Genomic DNA, 22,823 nt, shown 5'->3' with positions numbered 1-22,823 from the left:
TTCAAAACTTTTTAGTAAGATTGGGATACTTTTGATCCAAAAAATCTGGATTATACTGATCCCATCAGAAGGGTGGATTTCAAGAGCAAAAATGTAATAAAACTTTAAAACTGGTCAAAAAATACAACATTTTTATCATGTAATATACATAAACACATATGTTTTATTTATTTTGCTCTTAACTTTTAAAGTAATAAATTAAAAGGAGACATTAGGCTACATATTTAGCCTTTCTGTAACCTACTGTAAAGTAAAAAAGAGATTTTGGTGCAATAAAATAATTCCAAAACAGCTGTAAATATATAAAAAAAGTATTATATTCAATTCAAAGTGTTTTTTAATCATTGTAAACTACACTGTCATTTGGCATATTCATAAGCGACAAACCAGTCAAAAGTTATTCGCGAACGAATGCAAAGTTTCTCAGGTGAACGCTACATGGAAGAGAATGCAAAAGCATTGAAATGTTTTTTTTTTTTTTTTTTTTTTCCCATCTCATAATCTTTCTATCACCATGTCCCTTTAGGGGCTCCATAGAGCACAAGTAATCCAGATTTGGAAATCTGAAAAAGTGTGTATCTGGATCAAGGTGATCCAATCCAATTTTAATTTGAAAAACCAGCACAAAAGTAAGATGGATAACCTGATCCTGGATAGCAAAACATGGGATTTCCAAATCAGATCATTCTGATCCAGATTCAACTTTCTGAACAACTGGCCCCAGACTATAAGAAAAATGGATTATGGATATCTATTATTATTATTAGTTTTTATTATTATAAAGTAACATCAAGGATGGATAGATGGATGGATGGATGGATGGATGGATGGGTAGGGTAGTGCATGATCACTTTTGCATTAGTCAATGTCTAAACAACTACCTAACTAATAAAATGTAACAAAATTACAAAGTTTATTGGCTCACATTAAATTTATTGATTGTACAAAATGTCCAATTACCTGAAATGCTGAATTACCAACCTTCAAACACTAAAAAATTGAGAAGATTGCACACCAATCATAAAATCCTTAAGTAAAACATGAATATGTAAAACAAGAGACATGTCATTTAAAAAGTAGGGGAGTAAAGCCTCACACATCCATAACGTTCTGGCCTCTCAGTTTGGCTCAGGAAAAATGATGTGACTTTAGATGGGCAAAGTGCATGGCTGCAGAGCTGCTGAGCTTTTAATTAACTCGTGAGCACTGTGGGCCATAGTCACCTCCATTAATCACTTATTTTTCATGTCTGCAGGAATCATGAGTGCACACACGGTGCAGCTAAACCTGAACATATGCTTCCGGCTGTGTTATTAGCCAAGTGCCCAGTGACCAGCCTCTCTGTACTTCATCTCTTTCTTTATGATAATTTGCATTTGTGTTCTTCTTTGAGTTACTGACACCCATTAGCACAAACAAAGTACATGAGAACATTAATCTTTCATGGCAGACTTGACTTGTGGGATGTAATTTAATTGTATTCTGCATATGCAAGGTTTTAAATGAGTTTCTTCTGATGTAGCCCCAAAACTTAAGAAAAAGGTTACCTTTAAAGCTAAGTGTGCAGAAAGAATTCAGAAAGCAGTAGATCCTTTAAGTCCTGTAAGTTGCGAGGTGGGGCCTCCATGGATTGGACTTGTTTGTTCAGCACATCCCACAGATGCTTTATTGGATTGAGATCTGGGGGCCAAGTCAACACCTCAAACTTGTCAAACCGTTCCAGCATGGGCACCCGGACTGGTCTGCGGCTATGCAGCCCCATATGCAACGAACTGCGATTCACTGTGTATTCTGACACCTTTCTATCAGAACCAGCATTAACTTCTTGAGCAATTTGAGCTACAGTAGCTCGTCTGTTGGATCGGACCACACGGGCCAGCCTTCGCTCCCCAAGTGCATCAATGAGCCTTGGCCGCCCATGACGCTGTCGCTGGTTCACCACTGTTCCTTCCATGGACCACTTTTGAAAGATACTGACCACTGCAGACCGGGATCACCCCACAAGAGCTGCAGTTTTGGAGATGCTCTGACCCAGTCATCTAGCCATCACAATTTGGCCCTTGTCAAACTCGCTCAAATCCTTACGCCTGCCCATTTTTCCTGCTTCTAACACATCAACTTTGAGGACAAAATGTTGACTTGCTGCCTAATATATCCCACCCACTAACATTTCTTTCAAAAAAGACCTTAAATACACCCAAAATATAATGCTAAAAATATAATGTCAGGTCCTAAACTATGGCCCTATGGGCTTAAACTATGCAGTCAATGGCCCAGTGTCAGTCACTGAATGTTATTTTACTCTGCTGCCTCAGATATTAAAACAGCCTCTTCACAAGATATTACAGTTCCAGCAGCTGCACAGCTCAGGTCCGTCTTGATTATTTGCACAGTAAACATTCAGATAGTACCTTCCCATATCAAACTGAGCTATCCAGCAGGATTACAAGCTTTCACTGCAGCAAAACAACGCAACACTTGCGTGTCCCATCTACCAGATATGTTAATGCATTTCTCCCGAAGCATCACACAGCATTATATTGCAGGCAATCCTTATTCATGAAGGCGCTCAAGTTTACAATCAACACTTTATGAAGCATCTATTGCTATGCAGGGAATGTCTACAGTGGCCCTCCAGTTGCCTGGCCTCATGAGACTGACATGCAGCTCTCAAAAGCGGCACGTTCAAATTCAAAGACTTCAACGAGAGAGAGAGAAAAAGAGCCAGAAGAAGAGTAAGTAAGGAAGAGGGAGAGGGAAAAAGGAGAAAAAGCCCTCCCTTCACCACAGGACTGGTCTTACTGAGATAAGCGCAAGGAGCCACCGGGTGAACCATCACCTAGACCACGAGTAAGAGGATGGAGAGAAAACGGGATGAAAGGAAAGAAGGAAATATGCCTGGAATGAATGAATGCAGACGGGCTTGAGGGAAGGAATGGTGCCCATGTTTGATGTCCATGTATATCAATATCTCTTATTTCCTTCACTGAGACTGCACTGGAGAGATTGTAAAGATCTCAAAAGAGCCACAGAACAAAGATGGGTTCTCTGGCTGAGGAACAAACACGCAAGCAGAGCCCGACTCATTTCATGTCTTTCATGGCATTTTCATAGGCTTCTTGACATGTCTTCGATCAGGCAAGGGCAGGGAGAGAAACACATCCACACCTTGAGCAGCGTTCAAAAGCCTGTGGAACTTGAAAAAACTTGAGATGTATGGAGGAAGTTAAATTGAGACCCTCATGGTGGCCGCCATCCTCTTCGGTGACTTCCTCCCTTACTCTTAAAAGAGTGTTTTGGGCAAGATAGAGATGTTAAGGAAGTGGTCCAAACACACACACACACATGCTTACACATGCTGCTTCAGATTCTTTCTGTCGGTGTGGGCTAAGTGTGTAAGACACCCCTGTGGGCTTTCAAATCATCCAAAGTAGAAAGAACAAAGACTTCAAACCACTTACCGGGGTAGAATTTTGCATTTTCTGAAGCAAACCTGAGTGGTCTTGCCTGTGAAAAACTCGGATGCCATAATTCTAGCGAGCTGTGGGTGGCTGCCAGGTTGCTATGAGGCTACTCAGGTATTCTGGGTGGTTGCTTCTCATTTTGCATACTTCTGTACTATTCTATGCCATTTTGTAGTATAAGAAGTGCTAGCTGATTTTGCCCAAAACCAATAGTTATTTTAATGTTTTGGTCGATAACCGATAAATTACCAATTTTAAAATTCTATACTGTTTTGTCTAAATACATGAAAGATGATGTGTTAGATGATGGCAAAGTATGCTAAATGTAAAAATATAGGGGAAATAAGTATGTATCTGCACAGTTATATATAACGAACCAATACCAATTAATTAAAAACTCTCAGCCAATAACCATCATGATACAGATACAAGTAGTTTTCACGTTTTCAAATGTTTGCGTTTTCATGCCACCAAAACGCCATTGTAGTGTAAATGAACAGACAAAACCATGAAAAATTTTCTGTTTTTAGTTGAAAACAGTGTCATGTAAACAGCCCCAAAATGTCATTTGGAAAATGGCGATTGTTTCTGTGTAGTAAAAAAAAAAAAAAACAGTGCGTAGTGTAAGTATATAATTTGGGACGCAACTCAAGTCTCAATGATATTATGATCATTAGATATGGCTCAGGTTTCTCCTTCAATGTGAGTTTATTGGCTTCTTAAATTTAAAGGTTCATTATTGCCATTGATAGTTCCATGAGGAAACTTTAACATCTATGGAACCTTTCCATTCCACAAAAGGTTCTTTATAGTGGACAAATTTTCTTTAGATTTTTAAAACGCTCTTCACACTAAAAATAAATTGTTCTTTTAGTAACTGTTTTTAGCAACTGGAATCAAAAATAGCTCTTACCTAAGCCCAACCCTAACTTGTTCTGCCTATTGCATCACTACAAAAACCTTTTGGAACCTTGATTTTTAGTGTTCATCCAATTATTTACAAAACTAGTAGCCTACATTTCTTCAACAAACAGCACAATTTTAGTTAATGTGAGATTAATATGAGAATAACCTAAGTACAAGCAACAGTAAAAAGTTTCTTACACAATGAGATTTTAATGTGACTGACTAAATGATAATTTAGGGGCATTTAAAGAGTTTTACGTGTTCAGAAACAATTAAACGTTCGCTGCACCCTTGAAATTAACCTTATCTTTCACATTGCTGTTTTAATATTCACAATGCGTGGAAAAATAAAGACAATGTTTTTTTAGCCAATTAAAAAGTGGTTTAATTGCTTTTGGTAGGCCTGTTTGTCTTGGTTCATTAATTGCTTGACTTGGCATAGATTTTGATCTGAATTTCACAGCATGTGCAGACAGAGTGGAACTGTGTCACAAGACAAGGGAAAGGAATAAAAAGCACAACAGCATTGAAAGACAGAATAGAAAAAGAGCGCAAGAGTGAGCAAGTCCTGTGGTACCATTCCCAGAGGAAAACTAAAGCGAATGGCTCTCGCTTTCATCAATAGTCCCGGTCTCTCTCTCTCCCCTTATATGGCCTCTCTCCATCGCCGATAACATCTGTCAATAACAGACACTCGACATCAAGTCACAACCATTATGACATCAATCACTTACTATGACATCATCCATCAGCTCCACTCCAGACTGCCTGGCCTTGCTGGCGGTGCTTTTATTAAGCACAATATTCTGTGCTTCTTCAAGGAGCAGCAACACTGGTCGTGTTGCTGGATGTATTCCCTAGTGCCGAACAAATTCTAGAGTTAATGCAGAGAAAGAAAGAAACAAACACACAGCTGGAGTGGAGCCTTCATTAAGGGGGTGATGATGTATGCTGGTGCAGCTGTAGGCTCTGGCTCATAACAGGAATCTATACACAAAGTCATTAGGAGAGCTCCCTATGCTTTCCCGCCCAATGCAACACTAGCATTTCACCATTTACTCATAAATGTTTTTTTTACAGTTTCTGAAGACAATGTGAGTGGTGCTTACCTTGCCACTGCAGTGCTAAAGAAATGTGGTTGCCAAAGTGTTCCTAAGTGGTTGCTGATAAATCACTAATTAGGTGTGTCGCAATATACTGGAATTGACAATAACCTTGATATTTTAAAAATTAAATAACATATGTGTAGTATTAACACAATATCAATAATATTGTTAAAAATCCAGCACTGGTAACTGGTTGCCACTCCAACGTAGTAAGTGGCGATACTTTTACACTGGTTGCCACCCATCATAAAACGACGACTGTCAGGTGTGGTAGTTGTACACACGCCTGAGTGTTGTAGAAACAAAATAATCGTAGGAGAAATAATGTAAAACAACTACACAAAACATAGACCGGACCAAGGAACTGAGAAACACAAGGCAGGAAAAACCAACCCAATCTCACGGCAATTCATACGTATTTTACGAGGTGGCTAAATCATAGAGATTTCATACGTTTTTTGCTAAATCGTACGTATTTTATGAGTTGCCAAATTCGTATGAATTCGTACGAATGACCTACTCCTAACCCCACCCCTAAACCTACCCGTCACTGGGGTTTAGACAAATCGTATGAATTTGTACGAGTGAGGTTCGTACGAATTAGCCACCTCGTAAAATACGTATGAATTGGTTGTGAGATAGCGTTGGGAAAAACAGGAAGACGACAATGAGAAAACAAAACCAAAACAGATTACATGTGACACAGTGTGTAGCTGATTCAGGATGTAACAATTCACTCAACTCACAATGCGATGCGAAGCAGCATGAGCAGTTTTTGATTTAAATTAGATTGTATAATTTTTAACATTTGAAGCAAAAACAGAATGTTTGACTTTAGTTTTGTGAAATTATGCTACATAAAACTTCATGACAGCAGACGGGCTGCATGAGAATGGAAATTCACTGTATGACAGCAGGTGGCACTTATGGAACAGCGGTAATATACCGCTACCTTGGTTACCGCTGTAAACAAAGCAGCACAGCGCGCTTAAAAACACTACTTTAAAATGCTTTGCACGGAAGTAAGATATAAAATACCATCTAAACTTTTCTGAACACAGTCAGTTTCCCTCAGCTATACATTCATATAAACCCCCGCCCCCAAATGTATCGCGATTCATTCAGCATCTCAACTGACTTGAATTGTCACATATTTTAATCGATTTTTAACCGGTTCCGGGTGCATCATTACATCCCTAGGCTGCGTTCCACTCCAGTTTTAGACACGCACTCACAAACTTTCCTAAGCACTTCCCCTCGGGGGGAATCCCTGCCGACATTTTGAAGTGCGTTCCACTTCGTGAAGTGGACGAGGGAAGTTTATATGGATAGACCCTCGCTCCCTTGATTTTCACCGAGAGAGCGAGTCCACTTCATATGTACACTTCAGGCAGCTCCATGTACCACAATGCAACACGATTGTGACGTCACTGCATATCGCGTTTAATTTACCCCCACCACAAACAACTCTATGATACATAAATTTTTTTTTTAAATATCTAAAACAACCCAAACACACCTATATACATATAGAATGCTGCGTTAAACAGTTTCGTAAAGAAAAAAAAAAATTAAATAATAAATCAACTCCATAGCAGCTTACAAGTGATCAAGGGCTTAGCACGTTCCAATTCAGCCCATTGCAAAGGTTCCGCCAGTAGTGGACACTCATGCAACGTAAGCAATGATGTACATCCGAGTCAACGAAGTTAGCGAGGAAAGGGCATAAAAAAAGAACTGGAACGCAGCCCTAGTCGCAAGAGATGACAGGCTAAATCGAGACACTCTACCTGCACCCAAAAAAAGTTAGCTCGCCAGTGCGGGGGATTTTTGGATTCCGTAAAAAAGATGTGGTGTTAGACACTCAAGTCTACAGGAAATGATGATAGTACCATGATTTGTACGCTTATAAAGCAAACTCTCTCTCTGCCTCCCTACACTTCGGTGTGTAGCCTCATGGAGTTTGGCTTCTTTGCCACTGTCGCCTTTGGCTTGCTTAGTTGTGGTTTAAAAAACATTGGTTTGACTACACTATTGGACGAGAACAATACTTGAACTGAACTGTTTTCTGCAGAGCTGCTGTGTAGGTGAACAGACATTTCATAATTTATTAATTTTGCAACAACATCAATATTGTTATTGATCTGAATTGAATCAACACTGAATTGGCTTGAGCTGAATAACGACACCTTTTTCTTTGTAAAGCTGCTTTACAACAGAATTTGAATTTGTCTCATATTTTGCATCATTGATTATGTTATTTCCTGTTTATTACTGCGAAGCTGCTTTGAAACAATATGTATTGTATAAAGCACTATATAAATAAAGGTGACTTGAGTTGAATTAAAATGCCTGAGAACATCCAGGAAATTCTTCAATGTCAGAATTAACAGCGCCCTCTGTCTACTAGTAGGAATGTTACACACCCCATAAGAGATTGTTTCACCATTCTTCAAACACTTCTCAGATTGTACCCTAGATACAGTATGGATTGAGTGCCTCCTTTAGTCTGTGGGTTTTATAGCTCACTTCTCAACAACAAGCCGCATGATTTGGGAAAAGGGGTTGATGCAGGCTTCCCTAAAGCAGGCAAGGGTCTTTTACGACATAATGGGCCAGCCGAACAGAAAAAAAAAAAAAAAAAAAATGCTAGCATCGGCCTGGTGTCTTCCCACCATTAGACAAACATGCACGAGCGCCCAGATTTATGGAAATTGTCTCTCTCTCTTTTTGGCAGCAGGACTGGCCTTATCTGGACTCAGCCACTATCTACTGTTTGGACTAGATAAGTTTGCATTTGCATTTCTAATGAGATTGAGCATGTCCCATCGTGCTCGCCGTAGATGCACGCTCCACTCGGCTGGGGAGGAAGCGGCCATGGGTAGGTGGGCAGGGCAGAAGGGTCACTACTGCATGCGGAACCCACTGAGACATCATCCCCGGCAGAAGGAAAGCTGGACCATACTGTCAGAATTCACAGACAAACACACATTTTTCCTCTCTCGCTGTCTGCTTTCCCCTCTGGCCCCTAACCAAAAACTGTAATCACATTTCTCAGCTTGCACGATCTTTGGCAGAGGAGGACTGCTGGAGATTACACAAGCTTCTGCACAGCAGGAGAAGACTCATGTTTCTGTTATGACTCTATCAATACTGCTGACAGCAAACTCATAATATGACCTGAAAACTGGATTTCAGTGACTGGAACTTTTGATTCCACGACAGCAATGTATGAAGACCTTCATTCTGTCATCAGTATGTTCTCATGCCATTAAACTTAAAGAGATGATGATCATGAGGAAACTGCAAGCTAGCGTATTTAGTTTGGAATTTGTCATTGATCAGGTGCTTTCTTATCCAAAAGACACAAGACCCCATGAAATCTAGCTTTATGGCTTTTGGGCTTTTCATGTCTATTTTAAAAGCTTGGAGAGCGTTAGCTTCAATATTCAAATGTACTAAAACTCTTAGATTGACTAAAACTCTCAGCAAATACACATAAGAAATTACGAATCATGGAAAAAATACAAAGTTCTGTCATGAAACTCTAGATGGCGCAGGCTGATAGGTCCTTCCTTAACTCAATTTGCTTGTAATCACATAATTTTTATTGTTCAGGCGCATGCTGCGGACAGCACGGATGCATGCGGATGTCCGCAAAGAGCCTCCATGTATACCCTCCGATGGCGATTTTTACGTCACGCGGACTGTAGCGAACCCCCGTGCACGCGGAAAGTAAAACCGGGACTTTAGTCAGCATTTGTTGTAGGAGTTGAAACGCGCTTTCAGAAACCCTCCATCTTCCCCAGCTCCACCTGTATAGATCTGCTATGGGTAATTCATGTATGCTATATTATACAACTGCAGTATGTCTTACTTACTCAGAGCAACATCAGAGATTTTAAAGGCAATAACTTTGAAGGCCACAAAGGTCGGACAGAGTGTTGTTAAATGGGACGGTCTAGCCTACGAATTGCTGTTCTTGTCACCAAGCAACTGTGACAGCTGTCGTTGATGAGTGACAGTAATGTTTGTACTAGACTTTTTTGAAAGTTATACAGGTGCTGGTCATATAATTAGAATATCATCAAAAAGTTCATTTTTTTATTGTAAATTATTTTAAAAAATGAAACTTTCATATATTCTAGATTCCCTACATGTAAAGTAAAACATTTCAAAAGTTTTTTTTTTTAAATTTGTTGATTAGAGCGTACAGCTAATGAAAGTCCAAAATCCAGTATCTCAAAATATTAGAATATTTACATTTGAGTTTCATTAAATGACCATCCCTACAGTATAAATTCCGGGTATCTCTTGTTCTTTGAAACCACACTAATGGGGAAGACTGCTGACTTGGCAATGGTCCAGGAGACAATCATTGACACCCTCCACAAAGAGAGTAAGTCACAGAAGGTCATTACTGAATGGGGTGGCTGTTTACAGAGTGATGTATCAAAGCATATTAAATGCAAAGTTGACTGGAAGGAAGAAATTGGGTAGGCAAAGGTGCACAAGCAACAGGGATGACCGCAAGCTTGAGAATACTGTCAAGTAAAGCCGATTCAAACACTTGGGAGAGCTTCACAATGAGTAGAATGAAGCCGGAGTCAGCGCATCAAGAGTTACCACACTCAGACATCTTCAGGAAAAGGACTACCAAGCCACTTCTGAACCAGAGACAACGTCAGAAGCATCTTACCTGGGCTAAGGAGAAAAAGAACTGGACAGTGAACAGTGGTCGAAAGTCCTCTTTTCAGATAAAAGTAAATTTTGCATTTCATGTTGAAATCATGGTCCCAGAGTCTGAAGGAAGACTGGAGAGGCACAGAATCCAAGCTGCTTGAAGTCTAGTGTGAAGTTTCTGAAGTCAATAATGATTTGGGGGGGCCGTGACGTCTGCTGGTGTTGGTCCATTGTGTTTTATCAAGTGCAAAGTCAATGCAGCCATCTTCCAGGAGATTTTGGAGCACTTTATGCTTCCATCTGCTGACAAGCTTTATGGAGATGCTGATTTCCTTTTCCTGCAGGACTTTAGCACCTGCCCACAGTGCAAAAACCACTTCCAAGTGGTTTGCTGACCATGATATTACTGTGCTTTATTGGCCAGCCAATATGCCTGACCTGAATCTATGGGATATTTTCAAGAGAAAGATGAGAAACAGTCGATCCAACAATATACAGATGATCTGAAGGCTCAATAGTGCCTCAGCAGTGCCACAGGCTGATCACTTCCATGCCACACTTCACTGATGCAGTAATTTGTGCTAGGAGCAAGTCATTTGCTGTAGTATGTCCTGCCGATCAAGTATTGAGTGCACAAAAGAACATACTTTAAAGAACTTGAACTTTTCTGTTTTGCAAATCCATTTTTTGATTGATCTTAGGAAATATTCTAATATTTTGAAATACTGGATTTTGGACTTTCATGAGCTGTACGCTCTAATCATCAAAATGTAAAAAAAAAACTTTTTAAATGTTTTACTTTACATGTAGGGAATCTAGAATATATGAAAGTTTCATTTTTAAAAATAATTTATAATAAAAAAATGAACTTTTTGATGATATTCTAATTATATGACCAGCACCTGTATATTAAACTGTCTGAAAACAAAACATATATATTTTTTTTAATTTGTATCATTAGATATTTGAGTAAAAATCCTGTCGTCACTGGCGCGTAATAAATTCTGGCATAGGCAGGATGCAGCCCCTGAATTGAGACGCGGCAATTGTCCTATACATAACAATGCCAAACACATGAGTTGTCATGACAGAAATACATTTTTAAATGTATTAAAATAGAAAACAGATATTTTATTTTAATAATATTTCACAATGTTACCGTTTTTACTGTATTTTTTTTTTTTTAATCAAATTTCAAAAAGCATGGAAAAACTGTAACGACTCCACACTTTTGAACGCTAGTCAATATATATTATATATATATATATACACAGGTGCTGGTCATATAATTAGAATATCATCAAAAAGTTGATTTATTTCACTAATTCCATTCAAAAAGTGAAACTTGTGTATTATATTCATTCATTACACACAGACTGATATATTTCAAATGTTTATTTCTTTTAATTTTGATGATTATAACTGACAACTAAGGAAAATCCCAAATTCAGTATCTCAGAAAATTAGAATATTACTTAAGACCAATACAAAGAAAGGATTTTTAGAAATCTTGGCCAACTGAAAAGTATGAACATGAAAAGTATGAGCATGTACAGCACTCAATACTTAGTTGGGGCTCCTTTTGCCTGAATTACTGCAGCAATGCGGCGTGGCATGGAGTCGATCAGTCTGTGGCACTGCTCAAGTGTTATAAGAGCCCAGGTTGCTCTGATAGTGGCCTTCAGCTCTTCTGCATTGTTGGGTCTGGCATATCGCATCTTCCTCTTCACAATACCCCATAGATTTTCTATGGGGTTAAGGTCAGGCGAGTTTGCTGGCCAATTAAGAACAGGGATACCATGGTCCTTAAACCAGGTACTGGTAGCTTTGGCACTGTGTGCAGGTGCCAAGTCCTGTTGGAAAATGAAATCTGCATCTCCATAAAGTTGGTCAGCAGCAGGAAGCATGAAGTGCTCTAAAACTTCCTGGTATACGGCTGCGTTGACCTTGGACCTCAGAAAACATAGTGGACCAACACCAGCAGATGACATGGCACCCCAAACCATCACTGACTGTGGAAACTTTACACTGGACCTCAAGCAACGTGGATTGTGTGCCTCTCCTCTCTTCCTCCAGACTCTGGGACCCTGATTTCCAAAGGAAATGCAAAATTTACTTTCAGCAGTCCAGTCCTTTTTGTCTTTAGCCCAGGCGAGACGCTTCTGACGCTGTCTATTGTTCAAGAGTGGTTTGACACAAGGAATGCGACAGCTGAAACCCATGTCTTGCATACGTTTGTGCGTAGTGGTTCTTGAAGCACTGACTCCAGCTGCAGTCCACTCTTTGTGAATCTCCCCCACATTTTTGAATGGGTTTTGTTTCACAATCCTCTCCAGGGTGCGGTTATCCCTATTGCTTGTACACTTTTTTCTACCACATCTTTTCCCTCCCTTCGCCTCTCTATTAATGTGCTTGGACACAGAGCTCTGTGAACAGCCAGCCTCTTTTGCAATGACCTTTTGTGTCTTGCCCTCCTTGTGCAAGGTGTCAATGGTCGTCTTTTGGACAACTGTCAAGTCAGCAGTCTTCCCCATGATTGTGTAGCCTACAGAACTAGACTGAGAGACCATTTAAAGGCCTTTGCAGGTGTTTTGAATTAATTAGCTGATTAGAGTGTGACACCAGGTGTCTTCAATATTGAACCTTTTCACAATATTCTAATTTTCTGAGATAGTGAATTTGGGATTTTCCTTAGTTGTCAGTTATAATCATCAAAATTAAAAGAAATAAACATTTGAAATATATCAGTCTGTGTGTAATGAATGAATATAATACACAAGTTTCACTTTTTGAATGGAATTAGTGAAATAAATCAACTTTTTGATGATATTCTAATTATATGACCAGCACCTGTATATATATATATTTTAAAATAATAAATATATTTGTGGGGGTGTAGAGTAATTGGCATAAAATAAATTGCTCTGTAGATTCAGAATGTCTCCTCCTTATAACAACTGCAATTGATTAGCAATAGCAAGCAGTGATACTAGCAAACTGTGAATATTGCTGGGCTGGGTCACAAACTAAAAGCTATTGGCAATTCGAAAAAAAAAAAAAAGAAAAAAACATGTTCTGGGGAACGAATCAAAAACATTTTGGTTACCAGCCCAGATATTTTACAACTAAACTTAAGGGAGGCACTTATATCAAGTTTGGCCAGTAGCTTATAATTATTTTTGTGATATGACTACATTTATACTTGTTCTGTCTGTCTGTTTTTTTTTTTTTTTTTTTTTACTACAGTATTTTTTAATAAAAATATTAATAAAAAAAGAAAAAAAAAATGACAAAAGGTGAGGTGCCATGAATAAAATTATAAATATAAATAAAACATATAAAAATAAATATATAAATAAACTACATTTAAATTAGTTTTCTAAACTGAATAACTAAACTTTAAAACTAAGGTCTATCTGGACCCAATATTAGCCTAATCAGATTCATTCAGATTCAGTAATTTAACCAAAGTGCGGTGTGAAAAATTAACAAGCAATAAAGCTCAATGTAAATCAGAGCCATGACTGCGATAAATGACGTGTGACTGGACATTTAGACTGGATATTTCACCCAACCACCAAACTTTAGGATAAGTTACACATGCAGAGTAGAAGCAAAGAGCGAAGTAGTAAGAAGTCTCATACTCTCTTTCCCTGTGATGAATCACTGAGTTGAAACATGAGTGAATGATGATCTTCACATCAGCGAGAAGCGATCAGCAGACCCCAGAAAAAGAAGAGTTACTAATGAGAGAGAGTCAGAGAGGCCGTTCAGCTACATTACTGCAGAGAAAAGAGGACTTTTAGCCTCTTTCAGGCCATTAAACAACATTCTATGAAAGGGGTCTGCAGTTTTCAAATTGGTCCCATAATCACCCCAGTAATAGCCCATGGAATAAAGTGTGCTAGGAAAGGCACTCTGTCTCTCACTCAAGTGTGCTGAACCCTAAAATACCACCAGCTAATTATATAAATGACCACATTTATTGTCAACAGCATGAAAGACAGAAAAGTGGAGTTTCATTTTTGGCAAACTTTGACTACCGTGTTCTACAGCACAGTGTGAATATTTCTGTCATAAACAGTCACGCACCAGCTAACACAGCAGGAGCAGGTACAGGCCAATGAACTGCTTTAATGAACTGTAAATGCCCTTCTGAAGAAACTAAAAGCATGTAGAGGGGTCATGTCATATGAATTTGTATTCTATTTTTGTATTTGTATATTGTATTCTATTTTTCCATGAGGACCATTTACAAAGCATTTGTACCAAAAACACTTTCATAATTTCCAAAAAAAAATATTGAAAGCAAATATGAAAAATTTTAGAGTAAATATATATTTTAGACTAATATATTTATAATTTTATATTTTTGTAAATAAAATAAAAAGGTAAAAGTCAAAAATATTAAATAAAAATAAATATTTAAATGTTGAATGTGTTTGACCGGTGATCCAGCAGGCTATCATTCTCTTTATTGAAGACAATCAAAGTAGCCGCCAAATGCCACTGCATCAGTATGAATGTAAAGTCCAGCAGCAGCCAGAGGCCGCTGCAGTCGCTTTTTATCTCTTTCTATTAACTATACTTTATTCTTTAACAAGTCCTCTGCTATAACTCAATCTTCTGCCTTCAATCCTTCACCATCTCTCAGGTCAGCTAATTAACACTGATGTAAGTGTAATTCTATGGGTCGACTGCTGTAGAGAGAACAGGACAGAAAAAGGTCCTAAATGGCATTCGCCTCAATCAAGGTTAAGTGTGTAATTACTACATTAAAATGATTTCTCCTATCACAGCTTAAAATTCCAGTGTAAGCCATTCATATCCATTCATATCAATAGACGGACAGACGGACAGACAGATAGATAGAGATAATGAAATCTGAGGCTGTAAAGGGCTGAGCAAATAGCAGCACTAATTGGAACTGAATGAACTCATCAAATACATCTAACATGAGGTTTGTTCAACAGGATTATAAGGGCTCTGATTAACCTAAGGTTTGATGTGCAAGACAAACTTCAACCTCTGACGAGTTGAACTTCACTTGTCAGTCCATATGCTAATTCAAACAAGTGTCAGATTCAGAAATGCTGCTAAAATCTCTGACCTTACAGGAAACAATGCCTTTAATGAGTCATTTCTCCAGTATATTATACGCTGTCCCCAATTAGTGTGGCCAGCTGAGTTCTACACATTGATCAGAGTGATTCGCTGACCTCGTCAAATCTGTTGTTTTAGTCCCCTGGCCTCAAGAGGTGCGCTAGAGACTGCAGTCTTTAACATCCTTGTTACTGCACCTGCATCCCATGCCGGAGACCCAGGTTCGAGTCCTGCTCAGGGGTGCGTTTCTCAAAACAAATAGAGTTGAAATAGAGTTCAATGGGACTTACGACCATAGTTGACTAACGATGCTTTCAGGAAACACACCCCAGAGCAGGACGGGTAGGTCGGTTAAATTTGGTGCAGTGACCTGGATGGGAGTGAGTTTTAGGGGGGTGAAGGTAATGGAAGTAAGCTAGTAAGAGCTGTGCTTGTAAACCTCACTCCCCTGGCCTCAAGAGGTGCGCTAGCAACTGATGCTAGAGACTGTGGTCTTTAGCGTCCTTGTTAGTGACCCCCTCCCATGCCGGAGATGCCGGTTCGAATCCCGCTCAGAGCGGATCGGGTAGGACCATTACATTAGCACATGCAGAAACTAAGAAATTAATTTTTCTATTAAGATATTTATTTTGTTAGGGGAAAATGACTGGAAAAGAGTAAAGAATTCAAAAATGTAAAGTGTTTGTCATGTTCTGACAATAAAGAGTAGTTTAAAACCATAATTAATGGTCTGGTTTCTACAACTTTTACTTAGGAGCAAAAATCTGCCTTTAAACTTGAAATAAATAAAGATTTAACATTTATCATGATAATTATTGATATCGACTGATGTGAAAAATTTTATCATGATCATTTTTTGGCCATATCATCCAGCCCTATTTAAAAGCAACCCAATGTGCCTAACAGGCCCAGTTAGTGTGCAGAATGTGTGTGGCATTTGGCATTTGACCGCATGTGATGGGCAGCTTGGGAGAGCACACAGGAGATTAGATGACACACACATTGGGTCCTTCTCATTAGCTGCAGAGACCGCATACCCAGAGAAACTGCTGACCACTGAGGGCTTTTACAAATGCTGACATGTGGCCCCGTAACTGACCTCATGGTTCAGCAAGAGCTTGCATGTGCCATACACACACAAGCACACTCCCTAACCAATATGCCCAGTGATCCCCTGAAGAAAGAAAGAGAAAAAAAATCAATGTTGTGTGTTTCACAGGCCACTGCAAGCTAATGAAAGTCATTCATTACACCAGCCAGCTACCAAAACACTTTACACTTCCTCTAAACGCTTTATACCAAAACCATCTATTAGCTTCTTTCATCCCTTTCCTCTCATCACATGCAAATGATTGTTTTAGACACAATAGAGCATTCATTTAGAGGTCAAGTTCACTCCTCTTGCTCCATTACAGCAATTTTTTCCCCTGTGATTTGCATATTAATGTCGACCTTATCTACTCGTCTGCACTTGTTTGTTTGGCCCAAGTAATGGAATCTAATCATGTCCAGTAGTAGCCACCGAAACAGTTTCAATAAAAAAAATTGATAAATCTGCCAAAACAATTTCTGCTTTATTTATCATTTATTATGAATTTAATTAATGTACTTTAAAAAAAAAAAAAAACATTTCATTTACCTTTTAAAGACAGTCAGGTTTTTAATTTATATATATACACATATACACTCTTACATATATATATATATATATACACTCTTTGCAACGTAAACTGTATGTTCTCAATTGATATTGTTCATTGAAGCTTACTGTATTATGTAGAAGAGTGTTGTGAGAAAGTGACTGAGTGAGCGAGTTTATTACCTGCATTCAGATTTAGCATTTTCCTTCAGGTCAGTCCTATGTTCATAATAAAAATCTGTTTAAATGTCCAATGTATTATCTTGTCCTTTTAACAGTTAAGGGGTTTTCCCGTGACTGACAGCGCTAGTCAAAGCATTTGTCAGTTGTGTCTTGTTCCGTGTTCACAACAATTCAGTCTTTTCAATGTAAAAGTCTTCACTACTGACTGACACACTCATAAAGACAGTCTTTGCCGCCATCTAATGGTGTAATAATGTAACTTCTGTTGCTGTTCACAGTCAGGGACTATTTTTTCCGGTGGAAGGAAGGCTTTTATTGAAAGTTTACTTCATGAAAGTTGCACTGATACATATTTTTGGCTTTAATATTTGTATTGTGTAGTAACCTTTTTATAAAAGCAGTAAGGTACTCGAGGCTAGTGCTGTATCGTGAATAAGTCACGGCTGAAGGGGTTGCAGGCACGACGCAAAGCGGAGTCTACTGCGTGTTCCACGCTCAATTAATACTACTGCACCTTGTTACTGTTTGTCTTTGGCATATGCATAACTGAAGCATAATTGAAAATCAAGGCTTGGTAATATTGGAGGGGCTTTGATGATGTAATTTTTCTCATAATGCCATTCTATAAGTGTGGGTAATTCTGTTCAGAGTCATACTGGTCCCTTATGCGCACAGGCTCTAAGAGGCTTATTATGGCATTATAAAGTAAAACCTTCAAAACGTCCTTCCAGTCCGCATTTTCCCAGTGGATATGGCATCCATCACTTCAGTTTGGACAAATTATATACTATAATACATAGCCATAGTACCACAATAACGAATAATCTGCTCAAACTCTTAAATTTAAATACTGTCTCACCATTAAATCCTGGTCTAATAGTTTAGTATCACTGCCAGTGCACAGAAGTGTTAACAGAAGCGCACCTCAACATCCTTGATCCGAAAATGAGACTTCAATTTCTACAAAATAACGTTTAAGGAAATCTCCCGATAATTCCATTTTTGTCCCTCCACTTTACTCCTGTTTGCAGTCACATGGTCTTTAGGATAATGACTTCCACCAGCTTACGCTTTATGCACAACCTTTGCCGTTTAAAAGATACGTGCAGAACTTCAGCTGAAGCAAAATGGACAGTCATGCTTTCAGGCGAAGCAATTCACCACGGTACATTATTGCGCTGGAGCTCTGACTGGCAACCCATTATCCAATTTGAATAATAACACATTGCCTTCAGCCCGAGAGCTACGGAAGACTCGGCTCTAAAAATATAGCATAGAATAGAAAGGAACAGGCAGAAATAGTGTGAAAGAGCTTTGCCTTAATGTCCTCTCTGTAGGTTACAGCAGCCGTTTAGAGAAGAGAGACCTGAAGCGGCCCACCCGCACGCACACACACCGCACACCTAACTGGGACAGCAGATGCTCAGTGGGAAAGATGCTGAATGGAACTAACCGGCCACACACACAGACACACAAACAAACAAACAAGAGGTTAAATATGCTCTGCAGCGAAAGAAGTGCTTCATTAATGCAAAGGTAATAGTGCTTTTGTAAATACAACAGCCTTCTGTTGTGAGTTTGCTAAAATAAAATGTACCAATGCATCCTTGCACATTGGGAAATTAAGCTGTTTTTGTCTTCATACTAATGGATGGTCTTGCAAATTTGCATAGACAAAGGTTATATCTGTAAAAGCCTGTCTTTGTCTTAGAATTTAAATGGTAATTTGACTATTCACTATATCATGTTTTTGTTACATTCTGTCTCTTAACAGCAACTTTGCAATTGTGTATCTAAAAAATGTATACTTTATTTCTCACAATTGTGACTATAACAATTGTTAAGTTACATTATACACTGTAAAAAACATTTTTTCGTTTGTCAAATCAACTTCAATAATTAATGTGGTTCAGATAACAAAAAAAAAAATTGAGTTTCTGTTGATTAAACCAATCGCCTTCATTGTATTGACTCAAATTTTTAATTTCAATGAACTCAAAATTAAGGCAACCATGGTAACTTACTTTAATGTAACTATTTTTCACAATTAAGTCTTAATTTCTCACAATTGGACTATCATTTTAAACTTATTTCACAATTTTGAGTTGTACTTTTTAGTCTGAAGCGGAAGCAGGCTTTAACAGATCCCTGTACCTTAAAGCAAACAGTCTTAAATTTAGTCGAAAGCCTCAGGTTGACTTTAATATGCAGTGAGCGAGAGGAATTTTGGGTGAAAAATGTAAATGCACAGAGAGCTGAAACCTTTGGGGGAATTGGCCACATAGAGAACACATAGTCAGACATGTTATTCAGAGATGACCTTTCACTAAACACTGCCTGCTGTTCCCCAGGCACTGAGAGAAAAAGATGGAGGAAGAGAAAGTGAAGCTAGAAAAAACAGAGCCACTGCATCAACACACACACATGCAACACTTAATATTAATACTGAGGATGTTCAGATGGCATCGATACCCACATATGTGCACTAAATGAACCATATTCTAATATTGTAAGCAGTCAAACTACTAATCCAAATGATGCCCCTTTTTTGGATGAAGGCATCATTTAGAGCCAGGGTTAATGTCTCAATTTCAAGATGCCTAATGTACCTAGACAGATTTTTTTGAGTGTCATAAGCACATTTTAAGTTGGCTAGGTTCACATACACTTACTCAGAACATGATGCCCAAAAAAAGATGCCTTTGATGGCTAAAAATGCTGTGTTCTAATGCAACCAGGAGGCGGAACCCACTAGCTCATTCTTATCATTCGAAAGCTAAAACACTCAAAATTCATCATGTGAATGTGTTTTGAAATTAGACATTGTGTTACCATGGAAATGGTATGTTTAGTGGGCTCCTTCTCCTCGGGGGCGGTGTCATCTTTTATCATGCAAAAATTACTGCACGATTTTATAATCAAATCTTTTTCTAATTTTGATATAACACATTGTTGGAAAGGTCTGAGACACATGGTTCCATATTTGGTGAATGTTTTCTGATAGAAGTGATATTGTGAAAAAACATTTATTAATTCGTGACAGGACACGGAAGCCTGCACTGCGTTGACTACGCCAACTGCGTATGACAACAGTTCAAATTGTTAAATAAAGTCATTATTTTTGTTTTGTTTTTTAATATATCAATCCTTGTTTGGAGTCAAAAATAGGATGTGTCAATGTCCAAAAATGCTGTCTAGGTAGGCAGCTCACTCATTTTAAAGACAGCCACTGTCTAAAATGCCCGAATGGAGAGCTGATGGGAAGCAGCAGTTGATTGAGAGAAGCAGGTCTATCTTACTTCCTGATGTCTGCTATCTCTCCTTAGAGATATTTCCAAATGCTCAGCATCAGGAGATTGACTGTCAAATGGAAGCGATGTCTCCTGACAGAATAAAGACTAAAAGGTTATTCAGTCAGAATATTTTACCATCCAACCTGAGAGAGATGAGAGAGCCGTGATAGACAAGTGCTGAACGTTTAGTAAAATTTACCTCTGAGCGTGTTAAAAACATATCAACTCAGAAATATGTTTTGCTATTGGAGAGATCTCACCAAACCAAAATAGAAGAAAACATGACACCACAGAAAAAGGAAAAGAGTCTGGGTATGTGTTTGTATGTGTGTGTGTAATCATGTTATTGGGCAGGACGTGTTCCAGACAGCCGTGAACCAGACTGATCCAGTGCCAGAGAGTGACTGGATTTACAGCAGTAACACATTAACACACAGGAATCACACTCAATGTTTACTCAACTCTGTGTGCCGCTACTGAAAACACAGGAAAAAAATACAAGCAAAAAAGATAAATTAAACGTGCACCCAGTTTAAATTGTTTTTTGGCCACGAGTTTTCCAATTATACATGACACGTGCATCAAGTTTACAGTCGAATATCAGAAAATGTCTCATTTGCATTTTTACGCCTTGTGAAAAATTTAGGCGACACATTCCAGCTTATTTCACGCTCAGAAAATAACCGACTTAAAGTCCATCCTGCACTACAAGAAACTACCCAGGCTTCCACTCACACAGTAAACCTTATTTTTTTGCTTTGTGGCGGTGTATCTATGCAAGCATGCGCCTTCCCCGCAGTGAGGCCCAGTGAGTCGAGTCTCTTTATCAACTCTGCCCAGAATTCCCAGGAGACTCATTTGACAATCAAGGCCGGTCTACTGTAATAGCATCTTCAGTCTTCCAAACTGTCAGACTGATAAGTCATTGCTAGCAGACACTGGCTCAGTGTCTTTGGCTCAAGTATCAAACCTAACAATACGCAACAGATGGTAGGAGAACACACACCATATACACAACTAAAGATGGAAGACAAAACAGTGACACTTTCTGTTTATATATGGAATATTAAAAAAACACTGTTTGTTATGTCATGAATTGTAACCACAGTTAAAATATATATATTAGGGGTGTTACAGTACATGTATTCATCCTGAACCATACGATATAGACTTCACGGTTCAGTGCATAGAGTCAGAAGACGAATACAGTCAGTCACAGGTAATCCACACTCCAATTCAGAAGGGGGGTGGTAATTCAACGCAGTTTGCTAACCGCCACAACAGGAAAAAGCGCAGAAGAAGAACAGATGCTCTATGCATAAATATGTTAACCTTTAATCTCTCAACCAGTGTTTCAACCGCAGAAAGACATCACTAGAACAGCTTGAGAATAATATCTCATGTAGCATAACATTTACCTCAGGCAAGTCATTTAGTGTCCACAGCATGTTAGTTCAATAGAGAAATTAACTATAGAGGGGAGCGTTTCACTAAATATATGCACTATATTAGCTTATATATTCATTATTTTACTTTACTTGTTAGTAATGTCTTAATTATTTAATATATGTTTAAATAAATTTGTTATGAAAACAAGTTATGACAGTAAGTATTTAAAAAATGAATTGGAGTAGAAAAATAATTTTATAATTAGATTTAGAAGTTAATGCAAAACCTGCCTTATGTGCAATTTACATGTTTTTTTTTTGTTTTGTTTTTTTTTGTTTGAGTGTTGATTATTATATCTAAAAATAAATAGCAACTGAATTGAATAGTTTGGGCTCTGTTGTAAATTGTAACCTTTAATTTTATAGTAATTTGTCAAATGTAACCAAAACCAGAAACAGAGCAACACCATGAGAGAACAGGTTTGAATGAGTGTTTTTCACAGATGGCCACTGAAATCATCAGCTGAATGAAAGTCTGAATTAGCTGGCTATTGTGGAATGCTTCACTTATTGCAAATTAAAAGACTAAATCAATATTTTGTAGCAGAGTAACATTGCAGCTTCCTTCCTGTACAAGCTCTCAGTGTTAACCTTGAGACTTGGAGCGCAGCAGGACTTCATTTCTTTCTCACCCTGTCGCTTTCATCGGACCGGTTAAAGACTGATTCCTTTCATATAAGACAACTGTGAATAGGGAACAAAAAGATGTGGTAAAAATGACAGACAGCCTTCTCTTGGTTTTACACAGGCACAGGCACACACTGTCCTACTGAAGTGAACTTCTTCACAGGCAAACATCTTCATACAGTGAGTGTTACTGTGAGAGAGTCACGAACAAATTAAAGAGCTCAGAGTGACAGACCTCCACTGTTTCTCCTCCTATCCTCTTTCACTGAAACCAAAAAACCCTCACAGCCATCTAGAGACTTCTGGAAGGTTGAGCCACCAAGTGATACACATAATTAACAAGTGTGAGGAATGTTAACTAAAGCTAAATG

General features: G+C 38.4%; 1 protein-coding gene across 1 annotated transcript in view; it reads right to left on the bottom strand.

The window, feature by feature from the left end:
• Positions 1-22,823, bottom strand: part of ctnnd2a (catenin (cadherin-associated protein), delta 2a) — a 340,625-nt gene that overhangs the window by 202,914 nt on the left and 114,888 nt on the right.

The sequence above is a fragment of the Ctenopharyngodon idella genome, chromosome 23 (genome assembly GCF_019924925.1).
Source record: "Ctenopharyngodon idella isolate HZGC_01 chromosome 23, HZGC01, whole genome shotgun sequence".
NCBI lineage: Eukaryota > Metazoa > Chordata > Actinopteri > Cypriniformes > Xenocyprididae > Ctenopharyngodon > Ctenopharyngodon idella.
This window is presented reverse-complemented; position numbering and strand designations above follow the sequence as displayed.